The following is an 8,157-nucleotide window of genomic DNA, read 5'->3' on the forward strand; positions in this document are numbered from 1 at the left end:
TTCGGCTTCACTGCTGGTTCTCTACTGCGCATGCGCGAAGCGTGCTGCACTTTATAATTGGCGTGGTTGAGAAAGGAGGAGGGGGGCTGAACTGCCAGGTGATCGGGCTGTGACCCGTCTCTCCCGGCAGTGGGGAAAGTGACCTGTCAAAAACGGGTCCCTGTTTCCCCCTCCCCCTGAAAGGTGCCAAATGTGACACTGGAGGGGGGAGAAAGCGTTTAAGCGGAAGTTCCACTTTTGGGTGGAACTCCACTTTAAGTCACTCAACTCCATAAACACAAATGTGTCACTAGTATGTACACACTGGATTAAAAAATTGCATGCCCATATGCACCAGGTGGCGCTGTGGCTTAGTTGGTTAAAGCGCCTGTCTAGTAAACAGGAGATCCTGAGTTCGAATCTCAGCAGTGCCTACACTTCATTTTCTTATTTGGAAATTTATTCCTAAAGAAAAAAGTATTAAGCACCCAGGAAGATTCCACCATTTGCCTATCCTCAGAATATTGGTCTGACCAGGAACAAGTGTTTGTAAAAGGGGTTCAGATTCAATATGACCTGGGGAGGTCTTGGCGGCCATGAACCACTGACAAGCTATGCAATCTTGCCTGCCATTTGTGAGGCTTGGATGTAATTAACTTCTTTCTGCAGGCCATACACATATACACTATATTACCAAAAGTATTGGGGCCCCTACCTTTACACGCACATGAACTTTAATGGCATTCCAGTCTTAGTCCCTTGGGTTCAATATTGAGTTGGCCCACCCTTTGCAGCTATAACAGCTTCAACTCTTCTGGGAAGGCTGTCCACAAGGTTTTGGAGTGTGTCTATGGGAATGTTTGCACCATTCTTCCAGAAGCGCATTTGTGAGGTCAGGCACTGATGTTGGATAAGAAGGTGCTGCTACCATCTGGTGGTTTGTGTACATTGGCCAGATGGGAGGTGGTTAATGGAGATAAGGAGAGGGTGAGGGGTTTGTATCTCAAATCAATACAGCAGTCTAGGTTGAGATGCTTGTCCATAGATGTAGTACAGTGAGTGAACATTATCACTGGCTCGCAGTCTCCAGTCTAATTTATCCCAAAGGTGTTCTATCAGGTTCATCATGGCCTCCCATGGTAGAGGTGTTGGACAGAAGTGTGGACACATGCTTGCCACCAGCTAGACACACTTTCCCAACACTTCGCTCCTTTTATGCAGCTGTTTACTTTTTGATTTATTGTCCAAAAGTTCCATAGCTCCCAACTGTCTCTTATTTGGAGGAACTATCCACCATCAGGAATCAAATCCATTTGTCCTTCTTTCCTTCTCAGAGGACCTTCTTTTTAGTCTTTAGTGCATACAAATATACTGTTCATCTATCAAGCAGAATATTGCACTTATTTCATTTCAAGCATTAGCCTAGTATACAGGAAATATTAGAATTTTCTTGTGCAATCCACTGAACATAAATAAATTGATGGCCATTAAACTTCAATAATTTTGGTCGCTAAATAAAGGGATCAACCATAGTTGATTGTCAGGTCTTCGGAAATAGCATGCTCTGGTGCAATTCATTACAAGCTTACGATTGCAAATCCTTCAGAACTACAGTCCAAAATACTTTTGTTGATTGGCTTTTTCTCTCTCTGCAGATTGAAAATGCATTGTACTGAGATATGCTCCTAGCTCCTGCCACATGTACAAATTTACCTTTAAGTTTGTTTAGTCAATGATGGCTTTTTCCTCTACAGTTATCAGCCATATGTATAACTTGATGAAAAAAGTCTTCTCTGCATTGGCCGGGAATCGAACCCGGGCCTCCCGCGTGGCAGGCGAGAATTCTACCACTGAACCACCAATGCATTGATACAGTACTGTTTTTTCTTATGTAATGTAAATCCTCTTCCCTGTTTTTTTAAACTTTTTTTTTTATATTAAACAAATTTTCATTTTTATAAAAAATGTTGTACTATTTAGAAAAAAAAAATGTTTTTGGTGTCTCAGTAAAAAAGTGTGTAAAATAAAAATAAAAACAGGAGAGACCCAAAAGTTATTCATCAAAGAGGACAGACCGGTGAAAGCTAATTTTCTTTATTGATAATCCACAAATTAAGCTATAATAAATATATACAATGTATGAAAACTACACCCACCTCCAACACATAAGTAAAATTAAGACCAAAGTCTTAATAGGACACAGGTGGCCACCACACCCGATTCAAACACCTCATACACACCTCACACACAAGCACTGGAATATCCTTGAACCAGATCTGGAATGAATTTATGTAAAAATCGATCATTTCAGATTCACAAAGTGAAATATGAAGTAAAGAGTTCCGTGGTTGAACTTGGTGGAGCGCTCAGCTAAATACTCCAATGGGAATGTAAAGTACTTGTGCTTCTTGGGGTATAAAGAAGTTCCCTTGAATGTAAAGAAGGCAGATGATACAATGGTTCTTAGCCAGCAAGATATATATCATAGAGCAGCTGTCAGTGGGGGTCAGTGGTTAAGGACTAATAGATGTAAGGGTGACACTGAACAAGGAAAACAAACAGGATGTGCTGTGAGTAGGACTTCCCTTCAATCGCTTGGGGTAGGGTACAGCTCACCGCTTGACGTCTTGTGTATATAGTCGTTTCCCTATTGAAGTCAAGTCCTTATAACGGTAGCCCCACCATCTCAATGACCAAACTGGAGTCCAGATAGTGGATGTCAACTCAGAGTGATCCTAACCAAAGTATGGCAATGCATGATAAGGTCCAGCATTCAATGGCTTCCAGTATCACAAGGCTGTGTGATGAACCTTGGACCAAGATAGCAATACAGCTAGTTCACGCCGACTAACGAGGCAATGGCTAGTGGTGGCTTGAGGCGAATAGAGGTGGATCGTGGTATGTGATGGAGATCACCATGTCCTCACCACGAACAACGTCATCACGTTGTTCATGGCGAGGACACGGTGATCTCCATCACATTCCATCACATACCATGATCCAACTCTATTCGCCTCAAGCTGCCACTAGCCACTGCCTCGCTAGTCGGTGTGAACTAGCTGTATTGCTATCTTGGTCCAAGGTTCATCACACAGCCTTGTGATACTGGAAGCCATTGAATGCTGGACCTTATCAACAGCCTCCTCCCGGCTCCCGCACGAAAAGAGTCCCCACCGGCTTTGCACTGCACTTTTAGTGTAGTGCCATTCTTATAGGGTTGACTGGCCTAGGGGGCAGGGTCCAGGAGGCAAATTAGTCTGGCACCCCCATAAAGCGGCTGCACTGCTGCCAGCCGGTATGGCAATAGCGGCTGGTAAGGACATTTGGACAGACTTGATAAAACTAGTATTGCTGCCGCCAATACTAAGTGTGGCACTGCAGCCTAATGCCCCGCCTACCCTCCTCCTCCACATCCTTGGGTGGAAGTTACGATATGTAACTTCCTTCCGGGCTCTGCATCAATAGCGCAGAGAAGAGAGGAAGGAAGCTGGAGCCCCCAGGTATGGCATCACTTCAATATAATTCATTTCATTTCTTTAAATATCCTTGTCCTTGAGGGAGCATATTCAATTGCATCATATAGAATTAAGACTTTTAATTGCATATGATGGCGATAATATTTTGAACCTGCTCACCTCATATGTACTATCACAATATGTCACTGGATTAGTAAGATTACTCCTATCTTAAAAGATATTTGGACTTGTGTTTTCTGACACTGATTATTTCATTTATTTGTATAAAGATGAGAGACTTTCTAGTATTATTATACAAATAAGTGAAATAATCCTATGATTACAATCAGTGACAACAAACGCAAGTCCAAATATCTTACAAGATAGGAGTAATCTTATTAATCCAGTGACATAAGGCTGCACTGATGGGCACTGATGAGGCTGCACTGATGGCCACTGATTGGCTGCACTGATGGCCACTGATAAGGCAGAACCGATGGCCACTGATGAGGCGGCTCTGATAAACTGCACTGATAAAGCAGCACTGATATGCTGCACTGATGGGCACTAATAGGCTGCACTGATGGGCGCTAATAGGCTGCAGTGATCGCCACTGATGAGGTGGCAATGATGGGTACTGATAAACTGCACTGATAAGGCAGCACTGATATGCTGCACTGATGAGCACTGATGAGGCTGCACTGATGGGCACTGATGAGGCTGCACTGATGGCCACGAGGCGGCACTGATAAGCTGCACTGATGGGACTGCACTGATATGCTGCACTGATAGGCACTGATATGCTGCACTGATGGCCACAGATGAGGCTGCACTGATGGCCAGTGATGAGGTGGCACTGATGGCCACTGATAAGGCATCACTGATATGCTGCACTGATGGGCACTAATAGGCTGCACTGATGGCCACAGATGAGGCTGCACTGATGGCCAGTGATGAGGTGGCACTGATGGCCACTATAAGGCATCACTGATATGGTGCACTGATGGGCACTGATAGGCTGCACTGGTGGCCCCTGATGAGGCTGCATTGAATGCCACTGATGAGGCGGCACTGATGGGGCTGCACTGATGGGCATTGATGAGACTGCACTGATGGGCACTGATGAGACTACATTGACAGGGCAGGTCTTGAACGTAAAGGGGTGTGGCCTTGACAGGAAGGGGTGGGTCATATGTAAATTAGAGGACGCACAAGTTTAGTCAGGCCAAGGGCAGCACAAAACCTAAATACACCACTGCACTGCAGCTCAAAGGATCTCAAAGAAGCTGCTCCTACAGGCTTTTGAGCTCTTATTTTTGTGCCCAAAAGAGCTCAAAAAAGCTTGAAAATGCACAAAAACATTTGTTCAGGCTTTTTGTTTTGTTTATACAGTGGTTAAGAAAATACTATCTAGGAACGTCTGTGAAAAAAAAACGTTTATGCTCACAAAAGCTCAAAGGAGCTTGAAGAAGTTTGCAGTAGATCAATAAAAACACGCACAAAAGCACAAAAAAAGCACAAGCTTCTTCAAGCTGAAATAAAAGCTCAAATGCCTGTGCAGCTTTTTTTTGAGCTGCAGTGTGCATGAGCCCTAAGGTGTTCCCTGGGAATTGTGGACTATTATTTATTAATGGACTTTATTAGCGCCACGTTTCATTTTAATATTTTTGATTGTTACCCACAATACATGCTCGCTGCTGTCCTTTGTTGCAAAACCCAAGTGCGATGAAGTTTTATTTATATAATGGCAAAATTATCACTGAAGAAAAAAGTCAATAGTAAAAATGTAATAATTGCTCTGGTACATAGAAGGGTAGACAGGTGAGTGAGCTGAAGAAGCTAAAGTTTTTTTTTTTCTTTTTTTGAAAGAGGGAGGAATAATTAAGCCTGTAACCCCTGAAGATCTCTCTAAAGTAAGAGAAATCCTCTTTGGAAATTTTCACAGAAAGGGTCCTCTTTGAAAGATTTTTTTTCCCATTCCTGATGCAGTAGCAACTCAAAATGTTTTGATTTTCTCAATACTTTCTGTCCTGGTGGCACCATAGAGAGGGTGATTATCCCCTAGGCCAGTGGTCTCCAAACTGCGGTCTGTGGGTCAGATGTGGCCCTTTGCTTGCCTTTATTAGGCTCTTGGGACACCATTCCTCCCTCTGATACAAGGCACTATTCATCCTACACCAATGATTGGGCATAATTTCTGTCATTGATACCAACAATAGGGCATGATTCCTACCACTGACCCCAGCAATGGGGTACTATTCTCACTGACACCAATGATGGGGCAAGTTTCCTAGCCCTGATACCAACAATGGGGCATTATTCCCCTACTGACACCAACGATGGGGCACTTTTCCTTCCACTGGCACCAATGATGGGGCACTATTCTTCCAATTAATACCAATGATTGGGCACTATTCCTCCCGCTGATACCAATGACAGGGCACTATTCCTCCCAATGACACCAAGGACAGGGCAATATTCTTCTCACTGACACCAATGACAGGGCAATTTTCCAGGCCCTGACACCAACAATGGGGCATTAATCCTCCCACTGACACCAGTGATGGGGCGCTTTTCCTCCTAATGACACCAGTGATGATGGGACACTATTCCTCCCACTGATACCAATGATGGGGCACTATTCCTCCCAATGACTCCAATGATGGGGCATTATTCTTCTCACTGACACCAACGATGGGGCAATTTTCCATACCCTGATACCAACAATGGGGCATTATTCCTCCAACTGACACCAATGATGGGGCACTATAGCTCCCACTGACACCAATGATGGGGCACTATTCCTCCAAATGACACCAATGATGGGGCACTATTACTCCCACTGATACCAATGACATGGCACTATTCCTCCTAAAGACATCAATGATGGGGCAATATTTCTTCCCCTAATACCAACAATGGGGCAATATTCCTACTACTGATACCAATGATGGGGCATTGTTTACTGCCTTTGATTTCTACTCCCACTGGCCACTGTCCGCCCCCCCCAAAGTCTGAAGGATAGTAAACTGGCCCCTTGTTCAGCAAGTTTAGAGACCCCTGCCCTAGAGCAATACAAATCTGACAAAAGTTGAAATTCTTCTTATTTATATGCAGAACCAACAATTGGCATTAGCTATACTGTGAAGAGAGTAAAAATAAATACATTTGGATTCTTTTTGTGTCATAGAGTGACTTACAAACATAGAAACATTTCTCAGTCTGACCAAAAACATCTGGATGGGAAAACATTCTCTATTGTCAGCGAGGCAACTGGAACGTGATGTGCAATGGCTTCAACTAGTATAAATAAATGCCTCTATCTGAAGTCTCTTTGGTGTTCCCAGACCATTATCTGTTGCCATATCAGCCCTCTTCTACAGAGGTGTCAGACAAAAGTGTGGACACTTCCCCATTGTTGTCACCTGGACACACTTCCCAATGACACACTGGCAGTGACACACTTCTGTCTTTTTCATATGCGGCTGTTTGATCCTCTGTCTACTTGGTTATCAGTCCTCACCTAAACCTGTAGAGCATCTTAAAGGACAATGGTCACCTCTTTGTGGAAATTTCCATATGTTTTACTTGTGTATGGCTGTTTTACATAGCTGTAATACTGGGGTCAATCAAGGACTCTTTCTATTTGTGGACAATCAATAGAGCAAATGACAATGCAAGATGGTTGGTCGATGAATGCATACCGATCCATTCACTGATGTCTAAAACCAATGTATATTTTTAACAGTTAAAGCCTATCTAAATCCAAATGTATTACATTGCTCCTTACCACTACTTAGATGTGGTGACTGTATCATTTTCTAATTATTTTTAGGCCTTTTTACTATTATTTTCTAGTGATCATGCCAGTACCACATTTCTGTCCTAAGGTGACAATGCTCACTCATTGTACTGTATGAGCAGCAGTATCAACCTGGGGCAAAAAGTGTGTTAGGAGATATTTTGTGAAATTCTGCGCTAGAAAGTGGTCACTTAAATTCCAGTAATAATAATTTTTTGCCTCTTGGAAGACGTCCCGTCTGACGAAAAGTGCAGGGTGGATGTCATCCGTAGTTGGTGGATTGTTTATGTTATGCTTTTGCCCTTTGTTGTTTGAGAGTATAATCTTGCTACTTTTAAAATAAGTGGTTAAAAGGTACCCCTCTATTGGCATCTTCTTACTCTTTCCTTGTGGTTTGAATGACACCTGGTGTACTAGGAGGCATCCTTTAGAGAGAATCCGAATCCTCTGTTTGAAAACTGAGATGGCAGAGGTGCTCTTGGACTAAGGCATACACGTATATAGTGGTTATTATCTGTCCATCCATCCTGGGTCTTATCCCATAAAAAATGTTTTCAGACCTCCCTACATTTAAGGTCTAAGACTCTGGTAAGCTGCTGCATGTTCTTTCCTGGTGGCTGATGCACTTTACTGGTGTGAAGAATATAACTTAATTTACATAGTTAGTCAGGTTGAAAAAAGACACAAGTCCATCCAGTTCAACCATAAAAAAAAAAAAAAAAAAAATCGTACAATCCAATATACCCAATACTATACCCACAGTTGATCCAGAGGAAGGCAAAAAACCCCAGCAGAGCATGCTCCAATTTGCTACAGCAGGGGAAAAAATTCCTTCCTGATCCCAGAGAGGCAATCGGATTTTCCCTGGATCAACTTTACCTATAAATGTCAGTACCCAGTTATATTATGTACATTTAGGAA

General features: G+C 43.0%; 1 non-coding gene across 1 annotated transcript; it reads left to right on the plus strand.

Annotated features, from left to right (window-relative positions):
* The first annotated feature begins 339 nt into the window (after positions 1–339).
* On the plus strand, positions 340–413 carry TRNAT-AGU (transfer RNA threonine (anticodon AGU)). The gene has a single exon. It is a non-coding gene; the product is annotated as a tRNA-Thr (tRNA).
* The last annotated feature ends 7,744 nt before the right edge of the window (positions 414–8,157 follow it).

This window comes from Aquarana catesbeiana, linkage group LG03 (assembly GCF_042186555.1).
Source record: "Aquarana catesbeiana isolate 2022-GZ linkage group LG03, ASM4218655v1, whole genome shotgun sequence".
NCBI classification, from domain to species: Eukaryota; Metazoa; Chordata; class Amphibia; order Anura; family Ranidae; genus Aquarana; species Aquarana catesbeiana.